Below are 7,737 nucleotides of genomic sequence, written 5' to 3' on the forward strand. Positions count from 1 at the left end.
CAGCATAAGCCATTGGCCCCCAAATTTTAGACCATCACTAGCAGAAGGGAGGAGGATACAGAAATGCCACGACACCAAGCCAATTGACGGCTCCTTGGGAAAAATTGCATCACTGGTGACACCATCAGCAAAGATATGCCAGCACTACCACAATTAACATGGGGTGCGCTGGCAAGGAAATAAAAATTGCATCACTAGTGACACCATCAAACGATAGTTACATAGTCCAGGCAAGTTCTGCAAGCAGTTCAAAGCAGAGGAATCTATCAATATGTCCATTTCCTCCCAAAATCCGTTTCCTCCCAAAGTAAGTTGACTCTTTGATTGAGCATTACTTGTTGAGTTCTTCACCAGCACTGAGATGGAGATAGGAATTCTGGCAATGATGCTAAAGAGACATTATCCTGAAAAGAATTATTAAATATAATGAAAAGGAAAGGTGAAAGTAAACAAACAGATCTGTTAACCTACTTTAGAAACAATCCTTAACAGCTTTTTACCTAATTTAAATTAGTAAACAAACATCTGTTAACCACCTTTAAAAACAATCCTTAACAGCTGTTTACCTAATTTAAATTAAACCATTTAAATCACGTGAATAAAAAAAATAATAATAATTCGGATCCATTTTTTCATGAGCGCTCCTCATATAAGAAATATGGACATACGCACATACAGACATACAACACAAAACACAAGAGTGTACACAAACGTACAACACATAAGAAAATAGTAAAGGCCTTGTAGCTTTACCTAGGTGAAATCTCCATTGCAATGTTTAAAAACTCCACAGTCAAAAAATAAAACTGATCAGAAAAACATTAACCTAGGTTTGTATGAGCTCAAAAAATAAAAATAGAACCTTATGATGTGGAAAAATGCAATAATAAAATAGCTATTGAAAAAAGCATCCTGGTTAATCACTGTCGCAGATGTAAGAATGGCCAAGCTGGAGTTCTGGATATCAGCTGTTATGGATTTGAGTCAAATCATCTTCTTTTCGATCTGTAGAAACTGTTTTAGTTAATCTCTCTGGAATCCAAATGGGCTGCTGTTCTCCCTGTGGAAAAACACAAACAGACCCCCGACTCCAGACAATCACTGGGTCAGGACCTTTCCATTGTCCTGTTAGAATATCTTTCCAAAGTACTTTAGGCTTATGTACATTTTTTGGATACATATGCCTTTCCGCAGCACTAAGTCCTGAAGAATCCAAATTTAAAAAGTTTAGAGTAAAAAGCGTTATTTTAAGTTTATCTTTGGGGGATATATACCCCCTTCCAATTCCCTCTTTTTGCTTTAATAAGTATGTTTTAATAGTTTGATGAGCTCTTTCAACTATGCCTTGTCCCTGTGGATTGTATGGGATTCCTGTTACATGAGTAATACCAAATGATGAGCAAAATTGTTTAAAAGAGGTAGAGGTATAGCCAGGACCATTATCGGTTTTTAACTGTTTAGGAACGCCCACAGTGGCAAAATTTTGTAAGCAATGAGCTATAACATCTTTAGTTTTTTCTCCGGCATGAAGGGAGCCCATCAAAAATCCAGAAGAAGTATCGACTGTAACATGTAAATATTTTAATTTTCCAAATTCTGGCAAGTGTGTGACGTCCATCTGCCAAATATGGTTAGGTATCAGTCCTCTAGGATTGACTCCAAGATTAACTTGTGGTAAAAATGTCACACAATTTTGACATTGTTTTATTATATGTCTGGCTTGTTCCTTAGTTATTTTAAAACGCTTTTGTAAAGTATTAGCATTAACATGAAACCTTTTATGAAAATTTGTAGCTTCTTCAAATGTAGAGAAAATATGTATGTCATGTGTAGTTTTATCTGCTAAATCATTGCCTAAACTAAGGGCTCCAGGCAATCCTGTATGTGCCCTAATATGTCCTATAAAGAATGGATCTTTTCTGTCCCAGATTAGACTTTGTATAGTGGAAAACAAAGAGAAAACAGTAGAAGAAGGGGAAATCCTACCAGCATCTTCAAGAGATACTATAGCATTAACTACATACTGACTATCAGAAAATAAATTAAATACAGAATCTTTAAACATCACAAAAGCTTGTAAAACTGCATTAAGCTCTACCTTTTGAGCTGATTGTTTGGGTACTAAAAATGTAAAAGTTTGATCAGGGGTAACTACTGCTGCTGTACCATTATTTGACCCATCAGTGAATATATTTGGAGCATTCATGATAGGTGTTTTTCTTGTCATTTTAGGAAAAACTACAGGATGCTTAGACCAAAAAGACAACAAAGGATTAGATGGTAAATGATTATCAAATGAAACATTAGATTTACACATGATTATTGCCCAAGTATTTAACTCATTAGCTAACTCATCAATTTGATCCATAGTATATGGAGTAATAATTTTATTGGGAGAAATTCCAAACACTGCCTTCGCTGCTTTTATTCCTTTGAGTATTAATTGTCCTACAGCCTCAGGATACCTAGTAAGAATAGTGTTAGGAGAATAAGATAAATGTATCCACAATAATGGACCTTCTTGCCAAAATACTCCTGTAGGAATATTTTTTGTTGGTAGTACAATAAATAATAAAGGCAAACTTATATCAATTCTATCCAAATGTATGTTTTCCATATATGTTTCAATAATTTTTAATGCCTTTCTCGCTTTAGGAGTTAACATGCGGGGTGAATTTGGATCTGATGGACCTTTTAGAATATCAAATAAAGGTCCCAATTCTCCTGTTGGTATACCTAGATAAGGCCTTATCCAATTTATGTCTCCCAATAACTTTTGAAAGTCGTTAAGTGATTTGAGTTGATCTACTCGTATTTGAATTTTTGGTGGACGGACCATGGTTGAGGATAATAGAACTCCTAAATAATTAATTGGAAAATTTAATTGTACTTTATCTATTGCTATCTCTAGATTATAATTTTTTAATAAGTTTGTAAGTGTGGCATAACATTCCAGCAATATGTTTTTATCTTTATGTGCCAATAATACATCATCCATATAGTGAAATATTTGTAGTTCAGGATTTTGATTTCTAAGTGGCTGGATTGCTTTGTTAACATATATTTGACACATAGTTGGACTGTTAGCCATCCCTTGAGGGAGTACTTTCCATTCATATCTCTGATCAGGACCTTCATGATTTAATGCAGGGATAGTAAATGCAAAACGTGGACTATCCTCGGGATGAATTGGAATTGAAAAAAAACAATCTTTAATATCTATAGCTAAAACATGCCAGGTTTTTGGCAAAGCAGACAATTGAGGAATCCCTGATTGAGCAGGTCCCATAACAACCATCTCATTATTAATGGCTCTTAAATCTTGCAATAATCTCCATTTACCAGATTTCTTTTTGATGACAAAAATGGGAGTATTATGGGGAGATATGGAAGGTTGTATATGTCCTTCCGTTAATTGTTGTTTGACCAGATCATGGGCTACTTGTATCTTTTCTTTAGTCAGGGGCCACTGAGGAACCCACACTGGTCTTTCTGATTTCCAAGTAATTTTGATTGTCTCAGTGGCCCTTTCTGAAAATCCAACCCATGTCTGTCTGTTCCTTGATCTATTTGTACTGGTGCTGCTATACCTTGCCCTTGTTTTCCTAATCTTTTTTCTTTCCTAAAGCCTTGTCTAGCTCTAGTAGTGGGCACATTAGGATTGATATTATTTGTTAACGTCAAACCTAATTGATCTAGGACATCTCGTCCCCATAAATTTATAGGAAGATGATCCAATACATATGGCTGTATAGTTCCTTCACATCCTTCAGGATCCTTCCAATCTAATATCATAGAACTTCTATGGGGATTAGTCGCCACTCCTAGGCCTCGAAGCGTTTGAGTGGCTTGTTGTAATGGCCAATGTTTTGGCCATTCTTGACGAGATATGATGCTAAGGTCAGCTCCTGTGTCCAGTAGCCCATTAAACTCATGACCTTGAATATTTAGTTTTAGCATTGGGCGAGAATCTAAATTTAAAGACAACATAGCCCAATCTACACCTGTGGAGCCTAATCCCCTGGAACCTCTTTCTACACTATGACTAGGAAATTTATTATGTAGGCTGGGTATTATTAACAACTGTGCTATTCTATCTCCAGGTGAAATTACTGATATACCTCTTGGAGAACTAGCTATAATTTTTATTTCACCTACATAATCGGGATCAATTACCCCAGGACTTATCATAAGTCCTTTTAATGTAGATGAACTACGTCCCAGTAATAAGCCTACTGTTCCTTGGGGAAGAGGTCCTTTTACTCCTGTGGGAATGATTTGAACTCCCATCTCTGGAGTTAATACTGCTCTGGCAGAGGCACAGATGTCCAACCCTGCGCTCCCTCGGGTTTGTCTGATGAGGGATTTAATGGACAATGTGTCCTGGGCACTACCCTGATGGTGTTGCTGGGATCCTCCACTGCCCCGTATATTTGTGGTTGTGGGCCCCGGAGCATTGGGCCCCCCTGTCCGTTTTTTGGCAATGGAGCCTGATGCCTTTCTCCACGATATCTTGGATAAATACCTGGTCTTTGTCCGTTTTTTGATAAGGGAGTACCTTCTATGGTGGTTTGAGAACGGCATTCATTAGCCCAATGTCTCCCTCTACGGCATCGTGGGCAAATACCTGGTATTCTATTCCTTTGATACCTACTTTTGTTAAACCCTCCTCCTATGGGGCAATTCCTTTTAAAATGTCCTGTTTGTTCACAATCATAGCATGTTTTTGGCCTGGCATCTAAAGCCTGTTGTACTGCAGCTGCCAAGACTTGCCCTTGTTCATTAATATCTCTACATAATTTAATATATGTGTTTAAATCTTCATGTCTCCATGGTCTAATAACCTCTCTGCAGCAACGATTTGCTTGGTCATAAGCCAGTTGTTTTATTAATGGCATTGCTTGTTCTGTATCCCCAAAAATTTTGGCAGCCGTTTGAATTAGCCTATCTACAAAGTCAGCGTAAGGTTCATTAGCTCTCTGTATTACCTTAGATAGCTGACCTTGTAAATCTCCATGTCCTTGTAAAGTCTTCCATGCCCTAACTGCGTCTGCAGCAATTTGTGCATATATAGCAGGATCATATTCAATTTGTTGCCGTTGACCCTCATAAGGTCCTTTTCCTAACAACATATCTAGATTTCTTTGAGGATAACCGGCTGCTGCATTTCGCCTAGCTGTCTCCGTGCAAAATTCCTCATTGGCAACCTTCCATAACAAATATTGTCCTCCATTTAGTACAGATTTACACATGCTAGCCCAATCTGCTGGCGTCATGTCCAAGTTAGTAATGGACTCGACCATGCTTACCGTGAAGGGAGCTTGTGGCCCGTAGGTTGTTACAGCCTCCTTTAACTGCTTCACTGTTTTAAAATCTAAAGCACGGTGAATTCGCTGCCCTCCTGCCTGTTCAAGTACAGGGCATGCTAATCTTTGAGGTCCTGTCTCAGGATCCCATTTATCAACTACGGGGTTTGAGGGCCACTCAGCTGTCTCCATCGGTGGGGCTGTTGGTTGAATTACGCCCTCTTGTGATAAAATGGAGTTAGTAACAGCCTCCTGTTGTGGCCTTTTTCCTAACAACCCCTTTTCCTTTAAATTTTCTTCCTCTGTCTGACTAGCTCGAGAGACCTTCTCTTTTGCTTGATCTAAAATGTCTTTCTCCATGGTCTGAACCTCTAACAATTTACTTAACATCTTTTCGGTTTGTTTTTTACTAATTTCTAATCTACTATAAAGATAACGCAACCCAATAAGATAGCACAAAACAAAGCCGAAACTGAATGAAACAAAAACGGAATAAAAAATCGTTGTATCAATTTTCTCTTCCTCAGGGCCGACAAACTTCAAACCTTTAGTCAACCATTTTTTCCAGTTTGCCTGAGAAATTTCTAGGGATAGGCAGCTTGAAACAAAAACAAGATAAATCAAAACAATAACACATTGTTTTTTGAGTTGGTCACCCATTCTTTCGCTCTTCCTCAGGGGCGAGCAATTTCACTTACCTCTAAGCTTCAGAAGTTCCCCGTACGAGCCGCCAAATGCCACAGTCTGGCTGGGCACAAATGCCGTCTGGCTGGGCACACAATCACGAGCCACCACACAGCTTGTAGATTAAAACAACAACTCTTTATTCCCGAACTCACACCAGCCGTCTACAATCACGTTCTGGGGAAATCCACGTTCTCTGCCCAAATCCACGTTCTCTGCCCAAATCCACCTCCACTGGGCTTCTATCTCCAAAATATACTGTCTGAATCCCGTGAGAACTCAAGGGGAACTCAGGCAGCAGGATACGCCCTATTCCCAGCAGGAATAATCTTAAACCTTAAACCTGGAACCTAAACTGGGAACGCCCTAAACAAGATTATCTTAAAACCGGGAACACCCTAATCTGCCTTGGTCCTTGAGCAAGGTTAAGTACATTCAATGTCACTGCAACATGGGGTACGCTGGCAAGGAAATTGTCATACTTACTTGGCTAATGGCTCCCAGCAGTCATCCATGGCCATTTTTGCAGTTTTCAACTAAGTACCTGGTCTTTGAAGATTAGTGCATCATGCAAAGCAGTAGAGCGAGTGACAAAAGGTGTGGTCTCTGGGACTCAACTGCCTCTATTCACATCCTATCCCTGATGCATACGAGGTCTGTAACCTTGGGTAAGTCACTTAACCTCTCTGAATTCAATTTTATCGCTATTAACAGGGTGTGTGTGATGATATCCAACCCACAGGAGTATTATAGGATGTAATGAGTTATGGCCCACTTGAACCGGGCTTATCATATAATAAGGACTCAGAAAGGAAGCTCTTGGATGCTATATTTGGACCTCTCCTAGCCTGGGTCAGAGCCTCTGGTTGCTGCTAACCTGGGAGGAGAGGTTGGAATGTTCTTCAAAGGGACCAACTGCTGGCAACAATAAAGACAGCTTGGGATGTGTGACAGGTAGATCTTAACCCTCTAATACCATGAGCCACATCAACTGTCCATTGCTCAAATCATGAGAAAGGAGCCCAGGGGCCTAGAGGTGAGCAGGGCTTGCCTACACTGACTTTTTATGTGGGTCCAAAGACCATCTCCATTCTTTCATAGTAGAGGATAATATTCATAAAATCATGGGATTTGAACAAAACTTGACCTTAGAGATTCCATGTTTCATCCTATTAATTTCCTTTTTCTTTTTATTCTTCCTTTTTCTTGGCAGTACTAGGGCTCGAACGTAAGGGTTCTCTCCCACTGAGCTGCATCTCCAGTCTTTCTTGATTTTTGAGAGAGGATCTTTCTAAGTTAACAAGGCTGGCCTCAAGCTTGTGATCCTCCTGTCTCAGCCTCCGAAGTGGCTAGGATTATAGATATGCACTACCACCCAGATACTTAATTTTTCATCTCAGGAGACTGAGACGCAGAAAGGTTGTGTGACATGGGCAGCTTGAAGTGGTGGCAAGAGTACCAGCTATAAATACTAGACTCGCAGATCATTCTCTTCTCCACAACTCATCATCCTCTTTGGTAAAGTGAAGGTAGTAATTTCTCCACATTTGTCACCATGAGGGCCGAGACCACATACAGATGGACCTCACACGGGTGAGGCACTCAATAAGGGCTGGGTGGGTACTCAATAAGGGCCTTTCCCAGTGTCCTATGACGCGTGGTAATCCCTCTCTGTATCTTCCTCACTAGTTTGCCAGGAAAATTAAGCAAAGAAACAAAAGAAAGACTCTGAATATAGAAATACCAT

General features: G+C 39.5%; 1 long non-coding RNA gene across 1 annotated transcript; it reads right to left on the reverse strand.

The window, feature by feature from the left end:
• LOC131424022 (uncharacterized) lies at positions 1-1,718 on the reverse strand. The gene is made up of 2 exons (XR_009226393.1): positions 754-1,718; positions 1-404 (listed from the first exon to the last, which is right to left on the reverse strand). It is a non-coding gene; the product is annotated as an uncharacterized LOC131424022 (long non-coding RNA).
• Positions 1,719-7,737: the final 6,019 nt, after the last annotated feature.

The sequence above is a fragment of the Marmota monax genome, unplaced genomic scaffold (assembly GCF_021218885.2).
Source record: "Marmota monax isolate L192 unplaced genomic scaffold, Marmota_monax_Labrador192_F-V1.1 WCK01_AAM20220418_F8-fsc00017, whole genome shotgun sequence".
Classification (NCBI taxonomy): Eukaryota; Metazoa; Chordata; class Mammalia; order Rodentia; family Sciuridae; genus Marmota; species Marmota monax.